The 25269-nt window shown below is 37.1% G+C and overlaps 1 non-coding gene across 1 annotated transcript; it reads left to right on the top strand.

Moving 5' to 3' along the window:
• Window positions 1-1936: 1936 nt before the first annotated feature.
• On the top strand, window positions 1937-2043 carry LOC132535992 (U6 spliceosomal RNA). Its single transcript, XR_009547693.1, has one exon. It is a non-coding gene; the product is annotated as a U6 spliceosomal RNA (small nuclear RNA).
• Window positions 2044-25269: the final 23226 nt, after the last annotated feature.

Below are 25269 nucleotides of genomic sequence, written 5' to 3'. Positions count from 1 at the left end.
TTTAAAGTAGAACTGACACCTACATATATTCATAGTCAAATAAATGTTAACAGAGTTGGAGTAGAGAACCATGTAATCGTAAATAGAATATTGTCAGCCTTGAAGCATCCCTCTGCATGCACCCTAAGTACTACTCCAAGGATCAGTACTATTCTGATTAGAGAGACAGTCATTCTCTCCCTTCGTCTATTCTTAACATATATGTAGGCATGCGATGAACAATATAAATCAGCTTCACCTGGCTTTTAATTTCAATATAAATAGAATCATGGATTTTATATATTCATTCACATTTCTGTCAGTTCCAGTAATAAGTCAACAGAACAAAATGAGTAAGACAGTTGAAATGGAGACTTTACAGATGCAAAGATAATGTCTCATTACTAATCAAGAAAATACACACACTGGGAGGCCAAATAAATATGTGACTGTAAAGCAACAAGAAACATGTACTGTAGTAAGAATGTGCCTTAGTATAGCCACTTTGGAAAATCAACTGCCTTTATAAAATATAATTGAAAATATACTTATTTCTATATTCCAATTACTGCTCTCTCAGAAGTCTTCAGTTTCCAGATAAACTTGTGCTTAACTAACATAGATTCATATCAACATTTCTTGGCAGAGTTGCACATTCCTCTATGTATGCAAACACTACACTAGAAAAGAAGTTTAAAAATTGACACTCCATATATATATGTATATAATATATATAATATATATAAGGGAATATATAAGTATATTCCCTTTTGTTACCCTTGTTGTTTTGTTGTTGTTGTTGGATAGGATGGAGAGAGGAGGGGAAGACAGAGAGGGGGAGAGAAAGACACCTGCAGACCTGCTTCACCACCTGTGAAGTGACTCCCCTGCGGGTGGGCAGCCGGGGGCTCGAACCGGGGTCCTTACGCTGGTCCTTGTGCTTTGTGCCATATGCACTTAACCCACTGCTCTACTGCCTCCCTTCTTTATTTATTTATTTATTTATTTATTTATTTATTTATTTATTTATTATTTTTAAAAATATTTTATTTTATTTTATTTATTTATTCCCTTTTGTTGCCCTTGTTGTTTTATTGTTGTAGTTATTATTGTTGTTGTCGTCGTTGTTGGATAGGACAGAGAGAAATGGAGAGAGGAAGGGAAGACAGGGGGAGAGAAAGATAGACACCTGCAGACCTGCTTCACCACCTGTGAAGCGACTCCCCTGCAGGTGGGGAGCCGGGGTTCGAACCGGGATCCTTATGCCGGTCCTTGTGCTTTGCGCCACCTGCGCTTAACCCGCTGCGCTACAGCCCGACTCCCCTCCCTTCTTTTTTTAATAGTACAATTCTCTCTGTGTGTTTTCTCTTTTTAATCATTTTTGGGAGGCCTAATAGTTTACAGTACAGTTGACACATGGTTATAATTTCTCATCTCGCCATGATAGCTGCCAGGAAAAATATTTTTTCAGTCCAAATTTAGGTCTTTTTGCATCATCATGCAACAGGACCTCAACCCCATCCCCTAGCCTGCCTTCATCTATCTCCCTGACCTTCTTCCCCAACTATGGCTCACCTGTATAGTATGCCTGCTTTGCCATAAACAGAATCCAGATTGAAATGTGGTTCCTACCACACTGGAGAAAACTTCAGTGACATATCTCTCTCTCTCTCTCTCTCTCTCTGTCAGTCTCTCTCTGTCTCTCTCTCTCTGAAAAAGCTGACTTGGAGCACTGATATCAGGGTAATGACAGAAGAAAACAACTATATTTTATTTCAACTAAGCAAAAGAATTATAGGCACTTAGGATAGATAAAAAATTAACAAAAACTGAAATATATATCAACTTTCCATATTATTTCTAACTAATGTGAATAACAGAAAAGTAACTTTAAGTAGAACACTTTAATTCTCTTTGTATTGACATATAAATTCTAGTGCATTAAAATTGTGTGGTAGCGCTTGCTTCGGCAGCACATATACTAAAATTGGAATGATACAGAGAAGATTAGCATGGCCCCTGCGGAAGGATGACATGCAAATTCGTGAAGCGTTCCATATTTTTAAAAAACTGTGTGGTAATAGCCAAGGAGTGTATGCAACCTAAATGCTCATTGACGGATGACTGGATAAAACTTAAAAAATATGTGATGCTGCAGAGAAATATGCAAAGCAGACCTTAAATGTCACCAAACATTAATCAATAGATTAAAAGCAAAAGAAATTTACACCTTACTTGAGATAATATAAGAAGGTGATTTTGTTTATATTAAACCCCTTATTAAACATGGAAGATGGTCACTTAGAACATATCAACAAAGGTTTTGTCTAATAGGAAAGAGCAGATATTTTTAACTTTACAGAACATATGGTCTTTGTTGTACTACTAAATCTGTCATTGAATTGCAAAATCATCCATACATAATTTATCTAATATTATTTTATTTATAAAACAAAACAGGTGGCAGGATAGTAGTTTATCAACTCCTTCCCTAGAAGAGATTTTCCTTCCTACCTTCTTTCATTCTTCCCTCCCTCCTTCCCTTCCTATACACTTCCACTTTGTGGCAATATTTTTCTATTAACATAAACAGCAAATCTCTTATAATGTAAAATTATCATGTCCTATCAAAGAGGATTACATAGACAACAAAATTTGGGGGAGACTGTATATATTTTTCACTGATAGCTTTTTAAACTAGAAATTCAGTAACAGAAAATATATATTGGGCTGTTGCAAAAGTCATGATGAGGGGGCCAGGTGGTGGTGCACCTGGTTAAGTGCACACATGACAGTGCACAAGGACATGGGTTCAAGCCCCTGGTCCCCACCTGCAGGGGAAAGCTTTCACAAGTGGTGAAGCAGGGTTACAGGTGTCTCTGTCTCTTTCCTTCTATCTCCGGCCTCCCCTCTCAATTTATCTGTCTCTATCCAATAATAAATAAATAATTAGTAATAAAAAGAAAAGTCATGATACATTTTTCTGTTTTCCTCTGCAAAATGTGTCATGACTTTTCTAACAAGACATACATACATAATACATACATACATACACACACACATATGCATACATGTATGTATGTCTTGTCAGAAAAGCTAAAACTATGGAGACAATAGAAAGATTCCTGTCTGATGTTGGTGGGGAGATGAACAGGTAGAGGATTTTAAGAGAAACAGAACTATTATGTGTGATATTCGAATGCTGGCAGAATGTCATTCTGCATTTGTCCAAACTCATTGAATTGACAACACCAAAAGTGAACACTCTCATTCCGAAATTTAAAAAGTATTAGTCCTCAGGAATAGCACATGCATACAGTTATGGTGTAATAGAAAAAGAATGTCTTATTTAAAAGTGACTTAGACCCCTTAAACATAAGGTTTTTTTTTTCACCAGTATGATAATGTGGTTAAAGAAACAGTTATTCTCAAAGGCTTCTAAATGATCATTTTTCCTAGCTACAGACTTTGAAAAGCATTTAAAAACAGTTTCACAGTATATTCTCTTGGATGACATCTTTCCTTTGATGTGGTAGAGTGACTGTTTAAGAGTACTTTTTATAATAGTTGTTCTTCCCAAATGAAAAGTACCTCACTCTAGTGTCTTTTCAGCCTCTTGCCCTGCTTCACACACCATTATTTTTCAAGTCTATTATCACTCCTGAAACAATTTCCCAATGCTGTATTAAATAGGCTGAACCAAATAAAAATCTTTCTGCCTATTTTGCCATCTATTTTGAAATTTTAAAGTTCTAGCTAATAGAACTCAAATTATATATGAATTTAATTTTAATTAACTATTCCAATCAACCATTTATTTTAAGTGCCCACCAAACAAAATTAAAATAAACAGTGTGCTAGAGTTTTACTGCAATTTCCACAATAGAAGAGGCTCTCATTATTACCTGTGATTATTCTTGTTAATTCACTGAGTTGTACAATGTAGATTTAATTACTTAATCCTTACTGATAATTCAGAAATGAGGAATGGTAATCACATGTCAGCAACTGAACAATAATCGTTAATACCCCCAATAACATGTAAGATAAACTGTAAAATTGCACATGTGTATATAAACTTACTTTTGGAGAGTTCAAATATACTTCATGAAATTTTCTTTAATTATGGCAATATTCTATTAATAAAACTCGATAATTAATTTTTGTCCCAATGCTACAAATGAGAACATGATATAAAAACACAGGATAGGTAGTCGGGCAGTAGTGCAGCGGGTGAAGTGCAGGTGATGCAAAGTACAAAGAGCGGCGTAAGGATCCCGGTTCAAGCCCCCGGCTCCCCACCTGCAGGGGAGTCACTTCACAAGCAGTGAAGCAAGTCTGCAGGTGTCTATCTTTCTTTCCCCGTCTTCCCCTCCTCTCTCCTTTTCTCTCTATTCTATCCAACAACAACATCAATAATAACTACAATAATAAAACAAGGGCAACAAAAGGTAATAAACAAACAAACAAACACAGGATGATTATGGCAGAGTAGTGAGTGAATCTCTGTGTGTAGGAATTTAAAATAAAAATTGGTTTGGTGAAGTGACTTAGCAGTATTCTGCATGTATGAGGCTCTGCACCAATAACAGGATTTACCCGTCTGTATGAAACTACATAAAACAAGACAAGACCTGTTTACATTGGTTTACAAATACTGCATATCAGGTATCACAAACCACAATCCCAAAGATAGAAAACCAATGGGGTAGACCTATGATTGCCACTGTTTTCTGTCAGAGTGAGGTCTCAGATCCTAGCACAGAGACAAAAGGCCTACGCAGAACCTTCAAGTCACCCTGAATTGAGGAGACAGAGCTAGGAAATTGGAAATAACAAGGCAGCTTGAGTTTTCAGAGCATTAAAACAGAGGTAAGAGTTGCACAAGAAGAATTCAGAAATCTCCAGAGGGTCTGTGTTTTCTAAATATGAGTCAATGTGCAAAATGCTTGATGGCATGAACAAAACTGTTTAGAGATGATTTCCTGTGGATTTCTTTAGTCAGCTGGGACTTCCATTAAAAGTATACTACAGACAGGGGCCTAAAACACCAGAGATTTATTTTATCACAGTTATGGTGGCTACAAGTCCACAAGTAAAAGACTCACAAGGCTGGATTGTCCTGAGGCACCTTCCCCCATATCTCTTCCCATGGTCCATTTCTGTGAGTATGTATCTCTGGTCTCTTCATTTTCTTATAAGGACATATGTCATACTAGATTACATCCCCAATCTTATGTCCCATTTAATCTTTAATATGTGTGAATGGGTATCAGGCTGTGGCGCAGTGGGAAGTCTCCTAAACAGTGAATCTGGGCTGCTTCTTCTCTATTTCCCCTTTCCATTTAAATTTCTCTCCATCAAATAAAAAAAAGAAGAAAATTCCACCAAGAGTGGTGGATTTTTAGGGCAAGTACCAAGTGCCAGCAATACCCCTAGTGGCGATTAAAAAAAATATGTATGGAACAGAAATTGAAAGACAAAGATTAAACAATGCTCTACCGTTTGTGATACTCTTTTTTTTTCTTTTTTTCTTTTTAAAAATGTAGTTCTGATTTGACCCAGGACCTCATACAAATCATGCACTTCACCAATGAGCCACCTCCCCAGCCCCCACTTTTACCTCTTTAGACTTTATCTTCAAATATAGTCAAATTGAGGATTAAAGGCTCAATATAAATTGGGGTGCCATAATTCTGTGCTGACGACTCTTATTTGTACATATCTGACAAGCAGACTAACTGCCTTTGCTTTGCCAGTCATTTGAAGGATCATATAGTGTACTCTCTCAAGATATAATAATTCCCTTAGAAACAAAAAATCACATGGGGGCCAAGTGGTGTACCTGGATAAGCCCACACATTACCATGCTCAAGGACCCAGGTTCATTCCCCAGCCCCACCTGCAAGGGGAATGCTTCAAGAGTGTTGAAGCAGGTCTGCAGGTGTCTTTCTTTCTCTCTAACATCTCCTCCCTTCTCAATTTCTCTGTCCCATTCAAAACAAAATAGAAAGAAAAAATAATAAAGGAACTCCTATCCAGTATAAAAGACCTAGATACATTAACTTGAAGGTTCCTCTCCTATTATTAAATGTACCGTAAGAGCAGGAGCCTCTTGGTCCTCCTCACATTGCTCTGAAAATTAGCCTTGTGGAAATGGTGAGCTGTTTCCAGGGTCTTCTATCTACTGTCATCATTTATGACAGGACACCAATTTATTAGCTTGTAAATATAGTAAAAGCTTAGACTATTCATAGATCTTCAAATAAGCTACCCTAAAGAATCAGTACAATCACCATGTCTTCCACAGGACTGTCAAAACAGAAAACTTTGTAAGTCACAACGTATAAGGAAGAGGACTCAGAGTGTCACTCCTATAGTGATGAAGAAAATTTAACCCTATATTAAAGTCTGCTTGAGAGCCATATAAACAAAGATTAAAATTGGGATTTGAAATGACTGAAGTATTTCAATGGAACTTAACTATAACTCAGAAGAAAATTAAATATCTAGAGCTTACCAAGGTAAAATTTAGCATTTCTGGCACTCAATAAAACAAATGACTAGTCTTACAAAGAAGAAAGTATTACCCTTGATAAGAGTAAAACATATAAATAGGAACTAATTCAAAAGTTACAGAAATGTTATAGTTATCAGATAAGGATTTAAAATAGTTACCATAACAATACTCTGTATGACCAAGAAAGATCAAGCATATTAAGCAGAAACAAACAAATTGAAAAGTGCTATAAGACAGAAATACAATTAATATAAATAGCCAACTACTGTACAAATGGAAACAATAGAGAACTTGAAGACATACGAATGGGAATAGCCAAAACTTAAAACAAAAGACCTAAGGCAACCACTTAAAAAGTATTGCTAACACACCCATCCAAAAATATCTATGTTCATAGCAATGTGTAATAGCCAATATTACATATTGCTATGTTCATAGCAATATGTAATAGCCAAAACCTGGAAGCAACCCAGCTGTCCAACAACAGATGAGTGGCTGAGAAAGTTATGGTCTATATACACAATGGAATACTACTCAGATATTAGAAATGGTGAATTCACCTTTACCTCATCTTTGATGGAGCTTGAACAATGCATGTTACGTGACATCAGTCAGAAAGAAAAGGACGGATATGGGATGATCTCACTCATAGACAGAAGTTGAGAAACAAGAACAGAAGGGAAAACACAAAGCATAACTTGGACTGGAGTTGGTGTGTTGCACCAAAACAAAAGACGCTGAGGTGGGGGTGGCGGGCTCAAGTCCTGGAACATGATGGCAGAGGAGGACCTAGTGGGGGTTGAATTGCTATGTGGGAAACAGAAATGATACACATATACAAATTACTGTATTTTACTGCTGACTGTAAACCATTAATCCCCTAATAAAAATTAAAAAATAACATTTCTTACTTAAAGCTAAAATTCCCTAAAAGAGGGATAAATAAAGGTGAATAATTTTTCTCTGAAGAAAAAAAGATAAAGAAGTTTTGCCAACACAGGGAAATAAAATTCTATTTAAAAAGACAGTAGAAACAAGGGAAAGAAATAAATGTAATTACTAGATATAAGGATATAGGTAATAACTTTAAACCCAGCCACATCAATATTCACATTCTAAATACCCCTTTGAAATGTAGAAACTATCACCTAGAATAATTTGAAGATAAAGGTATAGATAGACTAAAAGTAAATGAATGAGTATTTAGAATGTTCCTAGCTATGACCATGAAAAGTGACCTCAGACAGACAAGGATGTAGAGGTTACACAGGCTCCTGTGCTAAATATGAATAAAGATGGCCCTAGGTCAGAGTTATGGGGTTTACAGTTAACGGTATTTATATATTTTTCCCATACTTGGGAGCTACTTTCTCCCCTGACCCAGCTTTCTAATCCTATTTCCAACCCTGACACTGTCTTTCCAGATAGTACCTTTAGTCCACAATACCTTTAGTCCACTTGCATTTTACCTGTGGGGCTCAGACAAAATTAGTGAAGTCATGGACCCCTTGGAATATACCTAAAATAAACTTACTAGCTTCTTCCAACATAAAGACCACACATCTTTTCTGCTATATTCCTACCTTTAGGTTCCTGATCATTAGACAATTTGTTCTGCTTTATATCTTAATGCTTTTCAGCCACCAAACTGCATATGCTACCATGATGTCAATCTGACTTCCCTGCACAGACAACCTCACCGATGTGTCCTGGAACCCTACCTCACCAGAGCTCTATCCCAGTTGGGACACGGAGAAACAGGTTAGGGGTATGGATCAACCTTTTAACGTCCATGTCCAGTGGAGAAGCAATTACAGAAGCCAGACCTTCCAACTTCTGCATTCCATACAAAGAGGTTTGGTCCATATTCCCAGAGGGATAAAGACTAGGGACTCTTCCAGTGGAGGGGAGGATATATGGAATTCTGGTGGTAGGAACTGTGCCCTTCTTATCCCACAATCTTGTTGGTCATTATTAAATCACTAATAAAACTGAAAAATAGAATGAGAATGGCGATTTAATATCCAACAAGAGAGCCACAGCTAGGCTGGTGGGATATTTCATCTGGAAGCACACCTGTCTTGCCATGTGCATGTCTCAGGCTCAAACCTGGTCCTCACTACACTAGGAAAAGCTTTAGTGCTGTGGTATTTCTCTGTGTGTTTGTGTGTATGTATTTTTCTTAATATCTAAACATGTTGGCCCACAGCTGTGAAACCCTAGGAATAGGGGGGAAAAGAAAGAAAAAAAAAAGTACCTATGTTAATATCTCAAAAAAATTTTCCATACTAAACATGTTCAATAGGTTGAGTGTGATATATAACATAACTTCTAGAGAACATATATAGTGAACTGACAATTTCAATCTGAATTTTGGTCACTATCCAAGTTTTTTCTTAACTATTACTATATTATCTTTACTTTCATCAGATATGTAATAGTAAGGGAACTAGACCAGGAGATGCTCAGTTTTTAAGATTATTAAAAATCTAGCTTTTAGTAAGGCTTTTATCATTGAAAATTATTTGACAACTCACAGGTAATGCTTTAGATGGTAATTATGAATGGCACAAAATATATCTTCTGTAATCAAATTTCCTATGAAACCATGATTCTAGGGTTTATATAAATATCAATAACCAGGCTGTAAAAAGTTCATGTGTTATTGAATAAAGTAAAGATGTCACAACAAATTGAGTTTTGTCAATAGGTTAAAAAATTCTTTCTTGGGGCCAGGCAGTGGTGCATCTGGTAAAGTGTATGTGCTGTCATGCACAAGGACCCAGGTTCAAGTCTCCTGCCCCCACCTGGAAGGGAAGAGCTTCAGGAGTGGTGAAACAATGAGGCACATCTCTCCCTTCTTAAATCACCATACCCTCTTGATTTCTGTCTTTATCCAACAAATAAATACAGTACTTTAAAAAATTCTTTCTTTAAATTGGATGAAATATTTTAAATAGTTTTCATGTTTAAATTTCTACATTGGTAGGTAAATCTAGAGGGAGATGAAAAAAGACTGCTTTCCATTCTAGACAACAGATGGCAGATAAAAGATATTATTGTATACCTTCAACCAGGCAGTTTAAATTGTTCAAGTATATTCTAGCAGCTGCTAAAGCAAATAGATACACAGAAAGAAGTAAAACAAATAAACAAAAGAATCTGAAATGATCCTAAGGAGACTAATTAAGGAAGTGTGCAGTTATATAGCTATATATTTTGGCAAATTCCATTTCTGTCTTGATTCTTAATTGTTATGTTTAAATCTTGAACACATATGAGAGCTGTAATCATCTGTCTTTGTGAACTGGCTAGCTTTAAGAATAATAATAAAAAAAAAACTTGTGGGGAAAAGTAAGATTCAAGTTAGCCAAGGTCATGTCAATTTTAGCTAGAGAACTGACTCTTAACATTGAACTACCTATCCTAATTGACTCATGGAATTGACTTGGCAGACTATACAACTTGAAGTCACACCAAAGGACGGGGTGGTGAGAAGAGAAGAATAATAGTCCAGGAGTCAGGAGTTTTTAAGTCAAATTTTTCTTATGGTACTAACAGTTGTGGACGTCTTGCTGAGTTACTCAGCATCTCATAGTTCAATTTATTTATACAAGGGAAATCATTCCTGCCCTGCATATCCCACAGGTCTTTTATTTGGATCAAGTAAATTTTATAAAAATGTGGCAATACTTAATAGAAAAAAGAACATGGACAATTATTAGTAAACTTTACAATATTTAGTATTGATTGTGAACTCTATGATGCTTAATATCTTACACATTTATGATATTCATATTAAAATAGTTTTAATAACTAACCACTATAGAAAAGCCCTAGTTTTCTAAAATGGAAATTGAAAAATAACTTTCCCAAGTTCAAAACCTAATTCATAGCATAGTTGTAGAGGAAGACTTTTCCAACAATTTAATCCCAGAAAGTGGAATAATCTGTCTTTTAAAGTAATGTGTTCCATTGCTGTAGATATAAGAAAGATTATTTCTGCATTGAAAGGAAAGAGATAAATGAATATTAAATGAACCCCAGGCTGCCAAAAGGGTCCATATGTCACAAAGTGCTAAGGAAGTCCAGAACCTAGTGATTCTCCTACATAATGGAAAGTCAGCTTTGATGTGCAGGCAAAGGCAAGGCTTGAGATAGGAAAAAGAGACTTGTGATTTTCTCTGCAGAAAGTTATGTATTGAACCATCACATATCACTGAAGGTTGAATATTATGATGTCCAGTTTAAGAACAAGAGGCAAGCAGCCACTCTTTGGAACATTAACTAAGTCTGGTCACATTCTGCTTAGGAGACTTCCAGGGCAACCTAACATTAACACAAACATGCACTTTTGTGTGCATGCATGCACGCGCACACACACACATCTTGATAGTTAAAGAATTATTCCTATTTCATTATATTTTAAATATTTACATTTGTATATATTTCAATGTTAATATGTAGCTATGGTTAATAATATAATTCAAATTCACACATATGGGCATAATCCAAACAAGGACAGATCTGAGGTCACATATGAGATACTCTTCACTGAAGAACATTTTCAGCAATCATCTATTTATTTATTTATTTTGGTTGTTGGCAGAGCTTCACTCCTCCAAGAGATTTTTTTTCAGATATAAAGAGAGGTATGAGGGAGAGAGGGAAAGATATTACAGCTTCTCCCAATGCTGTGGAGGCCAGGCTGGAACCTGGATTGTATGCATGGCAAAGCAAGAGCCCTCCCCAAAGCGGGTATTTCCTAGAAGTATGGCATATGTCCCAGCATTTAGTTTTAAATACTTTAAATCTTCCAAATTGTAAAGTCACTGCTTTTCACTGTTTCTTTTCTTTTTAAAAAAATATTTATAAAAAGGAAACACTGACAAAACCATAGGATAAGAGGAGTACAACTCCACACAGTTCCCACTACCAGGACTCCATATCCCATTCCCTCCCCTGATAGCTTTCCTATTCTTTATCCCTCTGGGAGTATGGACCCACTGTCATTATGGGGTGCAGAAGGTGGGAGGTCTGGCTTCTGTAATAGCTTCCCCGCTGCATCTAAGACTGACTTAGAGGAAGATATCATTAAGGTAATAACTCCAGGATTGGGGAGATAGCATAGTGGTTATGCAAAAAAAATTCATGCCTTAGCTATATGCAAATAATGTCAAAAGACATAAAATATGGTGATGGTGTCTATAATACAGCAAATCCTAACAAAGGGATTCTCCAAACTTAACCTAATTGCCAAACAATGTGATTAATGAAATAACTATCTATTGTCTTCTTAAACCCTAAGACAGCCGGATCCTCCTGCTTCCTCTATAGAGGCTATGTTTCTCCCAATCCTGGAACCTCAAGGTGGGGCTCACTTCCCTGCATGCTTCTCTCAAGTCATACAGAATGATATTGCATCCGGAAATTCCAACCTAATCAATGCAATGAGTACCATCTCAGCAGGCTTCACCTCAGACTGTGTACAGAGACATCAAGCATGGAATGCCAACCCTTCACCCTCATTACTCAGGTGAGACCTTTTCTTTCATGGTATTCTCTAATTCCTTTCCAGGAGGTTCACTTCCTAACAAAGTCCCAAAACCTAGATATAGGCCAGGTCACATTAGATAGAGCATATGTTCACATGTACCCATAAATTAGGGCAAAATATATACCTGAAAGCAAAAATACACAATAGTCTGTAGTGAGTCAGTATCAACTTCATAATGAAATAGCGTCCACTTAGACGTAGATACCCTCCTCACCTACTTACTATTATAGTTCTCTCACTCACTCCAAAGCTAATCTTATCAAAGCAGCAATTGCAAAAGCTGAATAAGGGCAAGAGACTGGCATACTTTTTTTTTTAATTTAAGAAAGGATAAATTAACAAAACCATAGGGTAGGAGGGGTACAACTCCACACAATTCCCACCACCCAATCTCCATATATCCCACCCCCTCCCCTGATAGCTTTCCCATTCTCTATCCCTCTGGGAGCATGGACCCAGGGTCATTGTGGGTTGCAGAAGGTGGGAGGTCTGGCTTCTGTAATTGCTTCCTCACTGAACATGGGCATTGACTGGTCAGTACATACTCCCAGTCTGGAGACTGGCATACTTTAACGATGACTCTTTAGTCACTATCAGGCCATTCCACCAGCTGGGGCCCTAATCGTGGAATCCTGAGATTCCCAAACAGACTTGATGGGCCTAGAACTTGAATAAATCCCTCTCTCCATTGTTATTGGTCATTTCTATTAGGAACAACAAAATAGAACCCTTTGTGGGCCCCCATAGGACCTTACCTTCAACATGGATTAACAATGGTAGAGAATGTTCCATCCTCTGTAGGGAGGATGGACAACATACTCTATGCTACACCTGAGGAAGATGGGTCGATACTTTGGCAGCATCGAATGCTCCTTCTCATGACCACAGAATGTGAGCTCAGATCTAGAGGGATGCAGAGGTCACACAGGCTCCTAAGCTAATTATGGGCCCCAGATCACATCAAATCGATGGGGTTTTACAGTCAACAATATTTATACCCCTTTCCCATATTTGGGAGCTACTCTCTTTCCCTGACCCAGCTTTCTTGTCCTTTTCCCAGCCATGACATCATCTCCCCAGACAATAACTTGGATCTACCTGCATATCAAATTTCAGGCTCAGGCAAAACAAAACAAAACAAACACACAAAAAAACCACTAGTATAGCTACAGGCCCTTTGAAATATAACTAAAATATGCCTACTAGCTATCTACAAAATGGAGGATTCCCCAACACTTCATCTGCACTATTCCAGCCTTTAGGTTCATGATTCATCAACAATTTGTTTGGCTTTGTATGCTAACTCTCTTTTCAGCAACCAGGTTCTAGATACTAGCAGGATGCGACCAGACTTCCCTGGACAGAGAACCCTACCAATGTGCCTTGGAGCTCCACTGCCCCAGAGCCCTTCCACACTAGGGAAAGAGAAAGATAGGCTGGGAGTATGGATCGACCTGTCAATGCCCATGTTCAGTGGGCAAGCAATTACAGAAGCCAGACCTTCCACCTTCTGCATCCCACAATGATCTTGGGTCCATACTCCCAGAGGGTTAAAGAATAGGAAAGTTATCAAGGGAAGGGATGGGATACGAAGGTCTGGTGGTGGGAACTGTATGAAGTTTTACCCCCTCTTATCCTATGGTTATGTCAATGTTTCCTTTTTATAAATAAAAAATTTTAAAAAATTCATGCCTGAGGTCCCAGAGCTCCCACTTTCAATCTCCAGTACCACCATAAGCCAGAGCTGTGCAATGCACCAGAAGAAGAAAAATAAAATAAAAAAGACAGTAACTGTATTAAGCTATTGTTTTCACCGGAAAAAACAAAAAACCTATGAGGTAGATACTATTATCTCCATTTCAAAATAGGAACTTGAGATTTAAAGAGATTAAAAGTGGTTGCCAAACAGGGTCACAATAGTGGATAAAGGCTTTGAACTAATTCATTCTGAATTAAATCATAGTTCTATGTGAGGGCTGTTTGGCAGGAACCATGGCAAGAAATTTGCTTAAATTTTTTCCCATTTAATCCTTGATCTCCCTCCACTTATTGATTCAGAACCATTATGATCTTCTTTATAGGAACATCATGTAAAGTGAGATTCAGACTCTTCCGTCTAGGATGTGGCAGATCTGATTCCCCAGACAGTTCAGCTTCAAAGTTAGAATGTTTTATTCCTCTACTCTATTGCTTTTGCGAAGTAAAATAGGTACATAAAATGGCTGGGGCATCGAACTACTATTGATTTTATCCCCGATCACAGTGCTTCTCATTCTTCAAACTTAATTCCATTTTTCATTTTTACTGAGTTACTTTCTTAAGAGCCTTGTACACATAAGCAATTAAAAGAATATCCTCTCACTTGAGCATCTTGTTAAGCTGTGTATAACTAAGTTCTCGCAGTGTGTGAGAACAATACCCATTTGGATATAAAACTCTGTGCAGTTAAATATAGTCACACAGTAAATTCATATTGCAAGGGGGTAAAACAACTACTTATAAAACCAAAAGGTGAGTAAATCACAGAGATGCATTTTCACAATATTATTTAGCCATCTTCCACTTTTGCAAAAACAAGGAGTAGCTGTCATTTGGCAACATTTCCCTAGAACCCCAAACAATAGTAATTATTTCTTCTAAAATGTCTACCATTGAAAATCTCCTCCATGGCATTCCTGCCAAAATTGCAAACATTGAAACTGATGAAAAAGCAATAATAAGTTGATAGACTAATATTCTATAGAATAACTGCAAAGGATGCTTTCAAAATGTCAGTCATGAAAAACAAAGATGTTTGAGGAACTGTGCCAATAAAGAGTACTAAAGAAACAGGACAGGTTAGTCCAACAAGTGATCTTGAATTGGACAATGGGCCAGGAAGAATTTTTAAAAGATATTTTGGGGAACATAAGCAGATTTTGAATCATATCTGTGGGTTATCTTATAGTATTATATCAGAATTAATTTCTTACTTTGAATCATCAAACTGTGGTCATGTTGAAAAATGTCTATAAGGAAATAGCTATAGAGGGGAATTATTTTTGCAACTCTCAAATATGTCATGCCAAAAAAATACCCCAATCCACTAGTACTGTGAAACCAATTTTGCATGCTTTGCCCCCCTATTAAATTATACAAGCATTCATTAGATTCCAAGAGACAATTTGTTCATTTTTGAAGGATTGGATGTGCATTAGCATTTTAGAAGACATGAATACAATATTGCCAGTGACATTTGCTATATTAAATTTATGAAAAATATGTTTTGCATGATTACTTCTCCATAAGCCATATCTGTAGTTTGAAACCATTTTAACCAAAAAAAATTAACATAGCTTCTCCAGGCAACTTGAGGATGGTAGAGGTCTGATAATATGCAGTTTCACAGAATTTGCCATGTCAACTCTTACTATTCCAGTTTCACTGGCTACTTCTTAGTCTTCCCCAAGTATTATGGAAAGCCCATGAGGTACTGGACTGTGGTCCCTGGATGATTCTCCCCTCCAGACAATTCTTGAAAATCTCTGACAATGACCTCAAAATAACCCATGGCATATTGGTCCCAGTAATATAAGGAGCCTCAATATAAAAGAGGAATATTTATGCTGGCAATCCTCTATGCCATAATCTATTTTTATTCTTGCCACCGGGCTATTGATGTGTTTTGCAGCCTGTATGGCATTCCCAGCATCTAAGAGTCCATATTTTTTTCTCCTCTATATGGGATTGTTGGAAAAGTCACAAGGCATTTTTGCATAGGAAAATGCATCATGACTTTTCCAGCATCCGAACAGATAAGAGGGTGAGAGACCTACTTCACCACTCATCAAGAGCCCCCCATGTAGGTGGGCTTGAACCTAGGTCCTTATGCATAGTTATATGTGAAGTCAACTAGGTGTGCCACCACCAGACCTCCTCTATTCATTTTAAACAGAAATGTTTGTATTAAGTTTTGTGAGTTTGACACCTGGCACTTCATATGTCACAGTACTGACCTATATGTCATCTCATGAAATAAAGTAAATCTTTTAAAATTTTTTGAAAAGCAATAAATCAGTCCCTTTCTATATGCACATGTATGTACATAAAAGGATGATATCAATGTCACAAATACATTAAGATAAAACTGATTAAGCAGCATTGTGAGATTTTTTAAAAATTTATTTTATTTTATTTTAATGAGTGAGAGATAAAGACCACAGCACTGCTCAGCTCTGGTTTATAGTGAAGCCGATAATTGAACCCAGGACTGCATAGACATTATGCTGTCTTCCCAGCCCAAGACCGTATGTGTGTTTTTTTTTTTAAATCAGGTATTATTTGCAAAAATTTTATTTTATTCAATAGGATGTTTCATCATTTTTAATGATATTCTCCTTGGTTGTGCAGAAACTTTTTCAACCTGATATAGTCAAACTTTTGTGGTGTTTGCTTTGGAATCATTTCCAATAATTCAATGCCCAGACAGATAATTGAGTAGCCTACCACTATTACCATTATGTTTTCTACAAGGAGTTTTCTTTTTGTTTGTTTATTCCAGATTTTACTTTCAGATCTTTAGTATAGTTTTAGGTAATTTATCTATATGATAAAATTAATCTTTACAGTGGCCTAGTTTCCTTCTTTTTGCATGTGACTGGCAAGTTTTCTCAGCACTATGTATTGAACAATATCTTACCCTCACCACCTGTATTTTCTTGTCTTTTTATGTGTAGGCTTATTTCTGGGCTCCCTATTCTATTCCATTGATCTATGAGTCCATTTTAGTGCCAAGTATTCTATTTTGATGATTATAATCTGAAATCTGTGAAGTTATTTTATAGGAGATTAACAATCATATTTTTAATAAAGCTGATTACCCATGATAACATGGGTAGGTCTCAACCAAGCAACTCAGGACCTTAAAAGAAAAAGACTTGCTTCCCACTAACAAGAAAGAATCCTGACTTCAGATTTTAACTGTATCATAACTCGTTTAGTTCTCTACCTGCAGGTTTTAGGATCTTCAATCTCTATAAGCTACATGAGTCAAAATCATATATATATATATATATATACATATATATATATATATATATATGTATATATATATATATATGATTTCTTTGGAACCCCCACATCAATATAATGGATATCGATGCCAATGAAGTCAATATTACTCAAGGTATTTGAGCTGCCCATGCTACACAGCTGTATCTGTCATTACATTTTCTAGGCAGCTCATGCCTAGAGCATTTACATATTAATATATTTTTCCAATGCAAATATTTTGAAATTTCATATACAATTTAACATGAACATTTTTGCATGATTATTAACTTGGTTACTGAGATTCTGGGCACCTGATAAATTTTGTAGTTCACTGCTGGCCACTTGATCTTAATGGTTAAAATCCTTAAGGTGAACTGGATGCTGCGCAACTGCCCTTTGAGGTTTTAGTGTTATTCCTTCATGAAATCCATGCCTACATTTAAAGTGTATGATTTCAGGTGCTTCATTTGACATGTCCTAGTGGAACTGCTCTTTTAGTCTTGGCACTCCAGCTATACTTTCCCTTCTTCCTGGAAAACTGGTGGCATTTGACACAGGTTGACTTCTGAAGGTGGATGGTCTTACAGCCACTCAATGTCACATAGTATGTATCTTATTGTGAACCTTTCCAAATGAAGATGCTCACTTTTTGTTAACTTGCTTCTGTAGCTGAGATCAAAGAGCAAAATGTCTTTTTAAAAAGTGTTTAGCATTTATTTCTCTACTATATTAAAGTTAAAGCATTATAGTAATTTTTTTTACATTTGTCAGTAAGTTCTATTTACAAATTTTACTTCAGGATAGTAAATGAAGCATTAAATGTTTATTATTAAGAGAGATTGTTAGGTCTGACTGAGTGAGAAACACTAACTTATAATTTCTCTTGATTGATGAGCCTAATACTTATTCACATCATCAAAGTTAGAAATTCAGTATAGTCATTCCATTTCTGAAACGAAAGATGTCATTTTTTGTCTAATTATGAACGTATCACAGTGGGGAGCACCATTTCTTAAAACTTCATGAAAACTTTGAAAAAGTCAAGGACTTGATTTCCTACCTAATTTTCTTGCATAATCATTGGGCAATGTTTAAGTATATTTACTTTGCAACTCTGCATTGTACAACCTGTACTATCTCAAACACATTTAGAGCATTAGTGTATTAGAAGTATACACTTGTTGAGAATCTCGATTAATGGTGCTTTGAAGACTATTAAAGCATACTGTCAGAATCAGAGTCCTCGGAACTACAACCCCATCTTCTAATTTTAGATTGTATGTAGCACTCCATACATCAAGCTTAAAATGTTAGACTCTCCTGAAGATTTAACAGTCTGATTTGGGAAGGAGTCAAGAAGTCTTTGTTATTAATGACTTAAGACAGCTTAAGTTATCCTTTAAATTGACCTTGAGAACTTTCTGGAAGTTCTGTGTGGAAGTTCAATTCAGCTATGTGTTTCAAACCCACTTAAGTAAGTAATCTTCTTAAATGAAGCGTGAAACTTCATAAAGAAAGCAAGAGAAATGGTAAATATAGGAAGGGGCCACCCACCTGGCTAGCCAGATGAGCTAAATTAATTCTGGATGAAATCAATAGGGTGAGGCAGCCTTAACCCAATTTCATCTGCCAGAAATATCTTCCCACAATGTCATCTGACTCTAAGCTATTCAAGTTGGCAACAGACATTCTCCTGCTTGTGCTGCTATAGACTCTCTAGAACCTAATTAGAGCACGACATAATAAATAAGAACAAATGAAAAAAATCAGCCCTCCAACTTTTGCTTCCTCAAAGCTTCTATTGTTATTGCACCAATAATTTGAGAGTATAGCATAACTCATTTCTTTCTTGTCATTTCATGTAATATTTCCTTTCAAATATTCTTTGTTTTTAATAGATCACTGTATTTGGGAAATGTTCTAAGATACAGCAGAAGAACAAATATCAGTTCATACTTATGTGGACTCTAGCTAAAACGACTGCGCTAAAAAAGTAAAGGAATGAAGGGCGGATTTCCTCCTCCTGTCTTCCTGATCCGTCACTTCTGTGTGCTGACTCAACCTAACCAGAATCAAGATGTCTAAGAAATGAAGGTCAGATTCTTGAGAATAAAGTCAAGAAGGGCCGAGAACAGACATACAGATATCTGAAGCAGGCTAAGTGTGTGGAAGAATTTTATCCCATATCACTATAGAGTTACATTTTGGCTTCTTAATGTTCTTTTACTGTCAAAATAGAATACCTCTCCAGAATTCATAAGGAAAAAAGTACTGGAGTAACCCTAGCAGTGAAGATTTAGGTAGTTATTTAGTAATATGCATAGTACTCTATTTTAAAATAGAGACTCAGATGTTATTAGTGCTAAAACCATACAGCTAATTCTATTATTTCTATTGTTGCTAGAGAGACAAATATTTATGAGACAGAATTGATTCATGTCTATGAGTAGATTTAATCATTTACTCAATTTATGGTGCATAGGTCCATATAAAGACCCAGTTTGTCTTTATGATTTTACTGTAAATATTAATGACATTTCCTTTTCTCCATACCCTCCTCTCACTTTTCTCCTTTTGCATTAGGTACCATTTAAATTGCATCCTTACATATATTCTTGCAAAAGGTTTGTTGTTTTGTGCACATTTTTAAAATTTTTTTTATTTAAGAAACAAACATTTTTTAAAGGCATGAAAAGGTACAATTCTATTGATTTTTGCAACTAAATACCATCAACCTTTTTTTTTTCTTTTTGATATATGGAGAGAGAAAGAGAGAGAGAGAGAGAGAGACCTACAACATACTGCATTACTGTTCTCAAAGCTTCCCCTTGCAGGTAGAAACTAGGGGGCGGGGTTGAACCTGGGTCCTTGCACATGGTAATGTGTGTATTCTACTGGTTCATCAATGTCCAGCCCTGATTTCCATCAGTGTTTTTAAGATCTATAAATCTTTTTTTTTTTTTTTTTGTAAATCTAAATCTACAGCTTCTAACTGCTCTTAATATTTCAAGTTGCGCATCTACCATATTTTACCTGACTGTACTCCAGTGGATCTGTACATACACAGTGCCTTAATTTCCTAGGCACACAATGAACATATCAATATCATCTTTACATCCACCCCGTGTAACATTATGGAAATTTCCCTGGGACATAAATGAGTTGTAATACCAAGTAGTGCAGATTGCCATACTGAATAGCTTCACTGCTCTATACTTGCAGTGTGAAAGTTTTTTTTTTTCTATAGTTTGTATTTTTTTCAAAAATCTTAGTTATCTTTATTTAGTGGATAGAGACCGTCAGAAATCGAGCAGAATGGAGAGACAGAGAGGGAAAGAGACAGAAAGACACCTGCAACCCTGATATACCACTTGCAAAGCTTTCCCCCTGCAGGTGGGGACCGGGGACTCGAACCTGGGTCCTTGCACATTGGAACATGTGTGCTCAACCCGGTGCACCACCACCTGACCCCACAGTGTGAGAGTTTGTGTCCCCAAATCTGACTGAAAAATCTGTATTTCTAACTATTGCCAGTCTAACAGAATTTAATATGACTTTATTTTTCATTTCTCTAATTGACATTTATGAAAACTCACTGCAGACATGTTACCTTTTTATTGAGTTTTTCACTAGTAAATTGCAGTTTAAGCCTTTGATACCTTATTAGTATTATTATTTGCAATTGGAGCCCCTGTTCCTTCTTTGTTTGCAGATATTTAATATTAAAGATAAACTTTTATATTCTTTATATATTAGAAATATGTGTTTTCATTTAGCCTCTGTAATTTAAGTTGGTCCAAAGCCCTTTATTAAATAGACAGCCTTACTTTCTATATAAGACAAAAACATTTGTATTATGGTTGGTAATTTTCAAGTTTTAAAGAGTCCTAACTCATCTCTGAATCATGTCCCTTCTGCTTTTCCTCTAGTAATGTTTTTATCAATCAAATCTTGGTCTTTAGTCTAGTTATGATCTGTGTTTTCATATTGTGGCAGAAAATAATCCAGTTTTACTTAATCCATGTAGTTGTCCAGTTTTCCTAACAGAACCTATTAAACAATCTATTTCTCCATTGATGTATCTGTCACAAGTATATTAAGTTTCTATGTCTGTGAAAGCACTTTGGTGTTTTCATTTGCTGAGCTTTTGTTGTGACAGCACAGCCTATTGCTGTGACTTTGTTTTATGCCTTAATATCTAGGACGGACAGTCCTTCATCTTTATTCTTATCTTTAGAGTGTGGACAAGTTATTCTTGGGTTTTCCTTTATCCATACATTTTTGGAGTATAAAGCTAGTTTATCAAAACCATTTAATTGTTACGGATTTATAAACTAGTTTGGGGAGAAGTGACATCTTTGTAGTTTGTTACCCCAATTAAGAGAATAGATGGAACTTTCGGAAAGCAAACTGGCATCTGTTCAGTGATCTTACCAACAAATCTATTCCTGCAATTCCAATTAACTCTATCCCCTCTGAAGATTCCTACAGGCGCTTCCGCCAAGCCCATCTTCAAAGCAGCTTCCCAAGCCATTCCTCGTAGGAGACGTGCTAACTATACGCCTTGTCTTGATGCTGAATGCGAGCAACTACTAAAGCAGTATGATGAGTCGGGCAACCCAGATGTGGCTGACCATCTCATTGCCTCCCTGGATGCAGCACGCCAAGCCCGCTGGCAACAACTCACGGAAAGTCTGAACTTCACCCACTCAAGTAGGAAGGCCTGGAAGCTTCTTCACAGACTGGGTGCCGGTAGCCAACCCCCTCCCGTCTCCCATCCTCCCGTATCTCCAAACTCAGTGGCCAGTCACCTAACTCAAGTTGGAAGTGCTAAGATCGACCCAGTCTGGAAAAGAAAATTTCCTATGAGTGGTCATCCCACTTCCGGTTATCTTGTCCATCTCCAAAACTCTCTCCCTTTACACTGTCTGAACTGGAAGACGCTTTGAAGAGGGTTAAACTGGGAACAGCTGCTGGCTATGATAACATCACCCCAGAACTCATTCTTAACCTGGGTCCCGCGGCAAAGAAGTGGCTCGCTTCATTCCTGTCCCACATCTTGGAATCTGAGTCTATGCCCAAAGTTTGGCGTCATGCGAAGATTATAGCGGTTTTAAAACCAAAGAAAGACCAATTTCTCTCCTCTCCATGTGTTACAAACTCCTTGAGAGGCTGCTTCTGTCACGTATTTCTCCTCTTACAGAGAAATTCCTATCACCCGCCCAAGCTAGTTTCTGCCCAGGAAGATCTACCTGCGAACAAGCCCTGGCCCTCTCAACTTACATTGAAAATGGATTCCAGAAGAATTTAAAGACGGGTGCTGTCTTTGTTGATCTCACAGCAGCCTATGACACGGTCTGGCACCGTGGTCTCCTAGTCAAGATCTCAAGATGCCTGCCTCCATGGGTGGCCAACACTATATCGTTTCTTCTCCAAAACAGAAGATTCCGGGTCCATCTGGGTGACAAGTCTAGCAGATGGAGACTTGTCTCAAGTGGCCTCCCCAAGTGCTCTGTTCTGGCTCCTACGCTATTTAATATTTACATCAATGTCCTCCCAGAAACTTCTTCAAGGAAGTTCATCTACGCCGATGACATCTGCTGTGCAACTCAGGCATCCAAGTTCGACATCCTCGAGGAAACACTCACGAAAGACATGTCTCTGATATCTGATTACTGTAAAAAATGGCGACTAATCCCTAGCACTGCAAAAACGGTATCATCTGTTTTCCATCTACATCATGCCTCGGCCTCGTGTGAGCTTAATGTGCAGCTTGGCGATACGAGAATCCGGCATGAAGCCCAGCCAGTCTATCTTGGCGTTACTCTCGATCGCACTCTGTCATTTCACGAACACCTCATAAAAACTGCAGCAAAGGTGGGTGCGAGGAATCACATCATTGCAAGACTGGCCAGCTCCTCATGGGGCGCGAGCGCTTCCACACTACGATCATCATCTCTGGCATTATGCTATTCCACTGCAGAATACTGTGCCCCAGTATGGTTCCGTAGCCCCCATGTCCACTTGGTCGATTCCAAATTATATTCCTCCATGAGGATAATTTCTGGAACCATCCGTTCCACCCCGGTTCCATGGCTGCCAGTTCTTAGCAACATCGCCCCGCCAGATATTCATTGGGATGCGGCATCATCTAAGTTCATTTCCCACGTCTACGCTCGACCGGACCTGCCAATATACGTGGATATCTTCGCCCACCCTGTTCAACGCTTGACGTCTCGTCATCCAATCTGGTCCCCTACGCCTACACTGAACTTCTCTGTTCCAGACTCTTGGAAACAGAGTTGGCAGTCAGCTGAGGTAAAGAACAAACACCTCATCACAGACCCCTGCAAGCGTCAACCCGGCTTTGACCTGGCACGTTATGATTGGGCCCTCCTCAATCGCTATCGAACAGGCCATGGCCGGTGCGCCGCTATGTTCCATCGCTGGGGAGCCAGAGACGACCCGAACTGCCCCTGCGGCTCCAGACAGACTATGACCCACATAGTCAACGACTGCCACCTCTCCAGACTCAAAGGAGGTCTCAAAACTTTACATCAGGCTCAACCTGATGCTGTTGACTGGCTATGGAAGAAGGGCAAACGCTAGAAGAAGAAGAAGAGAATAGATGAGGGCGGGAGGAAAAAAAAAGAGAATAGATGATCTGTTGTTTCTTTTATTACCTTTTTAATACAGTTATTATATGTTATATGTTATGTTATGTTATTTTAAATTCAGTTCATAGATCAGTGTTGGTGGGTGATCTTATTGTATGATTTATTTTATTATCAGCAACACAGCAGCTGATTGTATTATTAATTGTAATATATTTGTAAGGAGTCTTCTGATTACACAAAGTCATCATTCCATCTACAAAAATTTTTTAAAATCAGTGTTATTGTCTTCCAGTCCTGATATCTCTGGTTTTCTTTCATTAATATTGGCTCTATCTCTTCCTACCCTAAATTAAAATGCATCAGTGATAGTATACATCTTTGACTTGTTCCAAGTTATAAAATGAATGCATTCAAGTTACTCCAGTAAGTTTAATATTTAATATAGTGTGTTATAATATAAATTTACCAAGATAAGGACTTATTTTATAGTCGATTTGATAAGTGTTTCAATTTTAAATAGGAAAAATTGGTTAATCAAAATAAATTTGAATAATTATTCCAATTACAGACAAAATAAAATTTAAACCAAATATATTTGAGAACTTAAGGAATTCTGTCCTCCACAAAGAGAAAAATGAATATAACGATATGTCTTCACAAACATAGCTGTACCTTTACACCACAACTTCAGAATAAATCAATTAATATCAGAAATGGGAACATGATTAACAAGTTATGGAAGACTATTAATTTATTCTTCTCATAAAAGCAATAAGCAAGCAGATAAATCAGAGATTTTGAAGTGTTTGTAATTTCAGTTTGAGGAAACTGTTGAGGGTTGAAATCAATTAAGTAGTGACTAGTATTAATAGAGAAGAGTAACAATCAAAAGTTATACTCCATTATTTTAAAAATACCTGATGATTTTTTGCAAATTGCTTTAGTTATTTCACAAGAGATAAAGGAGAGAGACGGGATAGAGCAGCACTCTTGCATATGCAGTGCAAGGAATCAAACCAAGGGCTTCTCATGCTCACAAGTGCTCTACCAATGAATATATCACTTCTTATGAAAGGATCAGCAAACTGCCTCTGCCATATGTAGTTCCAGGGATGAAGTCTGGGGCCTCACATGTGGAAATGACACTGAGCCACCTCACTAATACTCAGAGCTGATATTTTGAAGTTTATTAAAATAGACAGACTTTTGACATGTAGTTAAGAGGAAAAAGGACAGGATTTATAAATAATGCAAAATGAGAAAGGTGAACATATGCATGCAATAAATAACTTAGAAATCACTGCATTTTTGAATCTGCAGAATTTTTTCATTGATTAATGTACTTCCTTTACCTTCAATAAAACCCAGGTTCAAGCCCTATCCCCCACCACACTGGAAGATTAGATACTCTTCTGTTTCCCCCATTCTGCCTTTCTTTCTCTTTATCTCCCTGAAAATAATCAACTAAGAATAGTAAAACCAAGTCAATGACACCTCCTCCAAAAAGAAAGGAAGGAAGAAAGAAAATATGGTTGAAGTTGTATCATCTTATAGGAAAAAATGTA

The sequence above is a fragment of the Erinaceus europaeus genome, chromosome X (assembly GCF_950295315.1).
Source record: "Erinaceus europaeus chromosome X, mEriEur2.1, whole genome shotgun sequence".
Classification (NCBI taxonomy): Eukaryota; Metazoa; Chordata; class Mammalia; order Eulipotyphla; family Erinaceidae; genus Erinaceus; species Erinaceus europaeus.
Note: the sequence above shows the minus strand (reverse complement) of the source record. Positions and strands in the feature narration are given on the sequence as shown.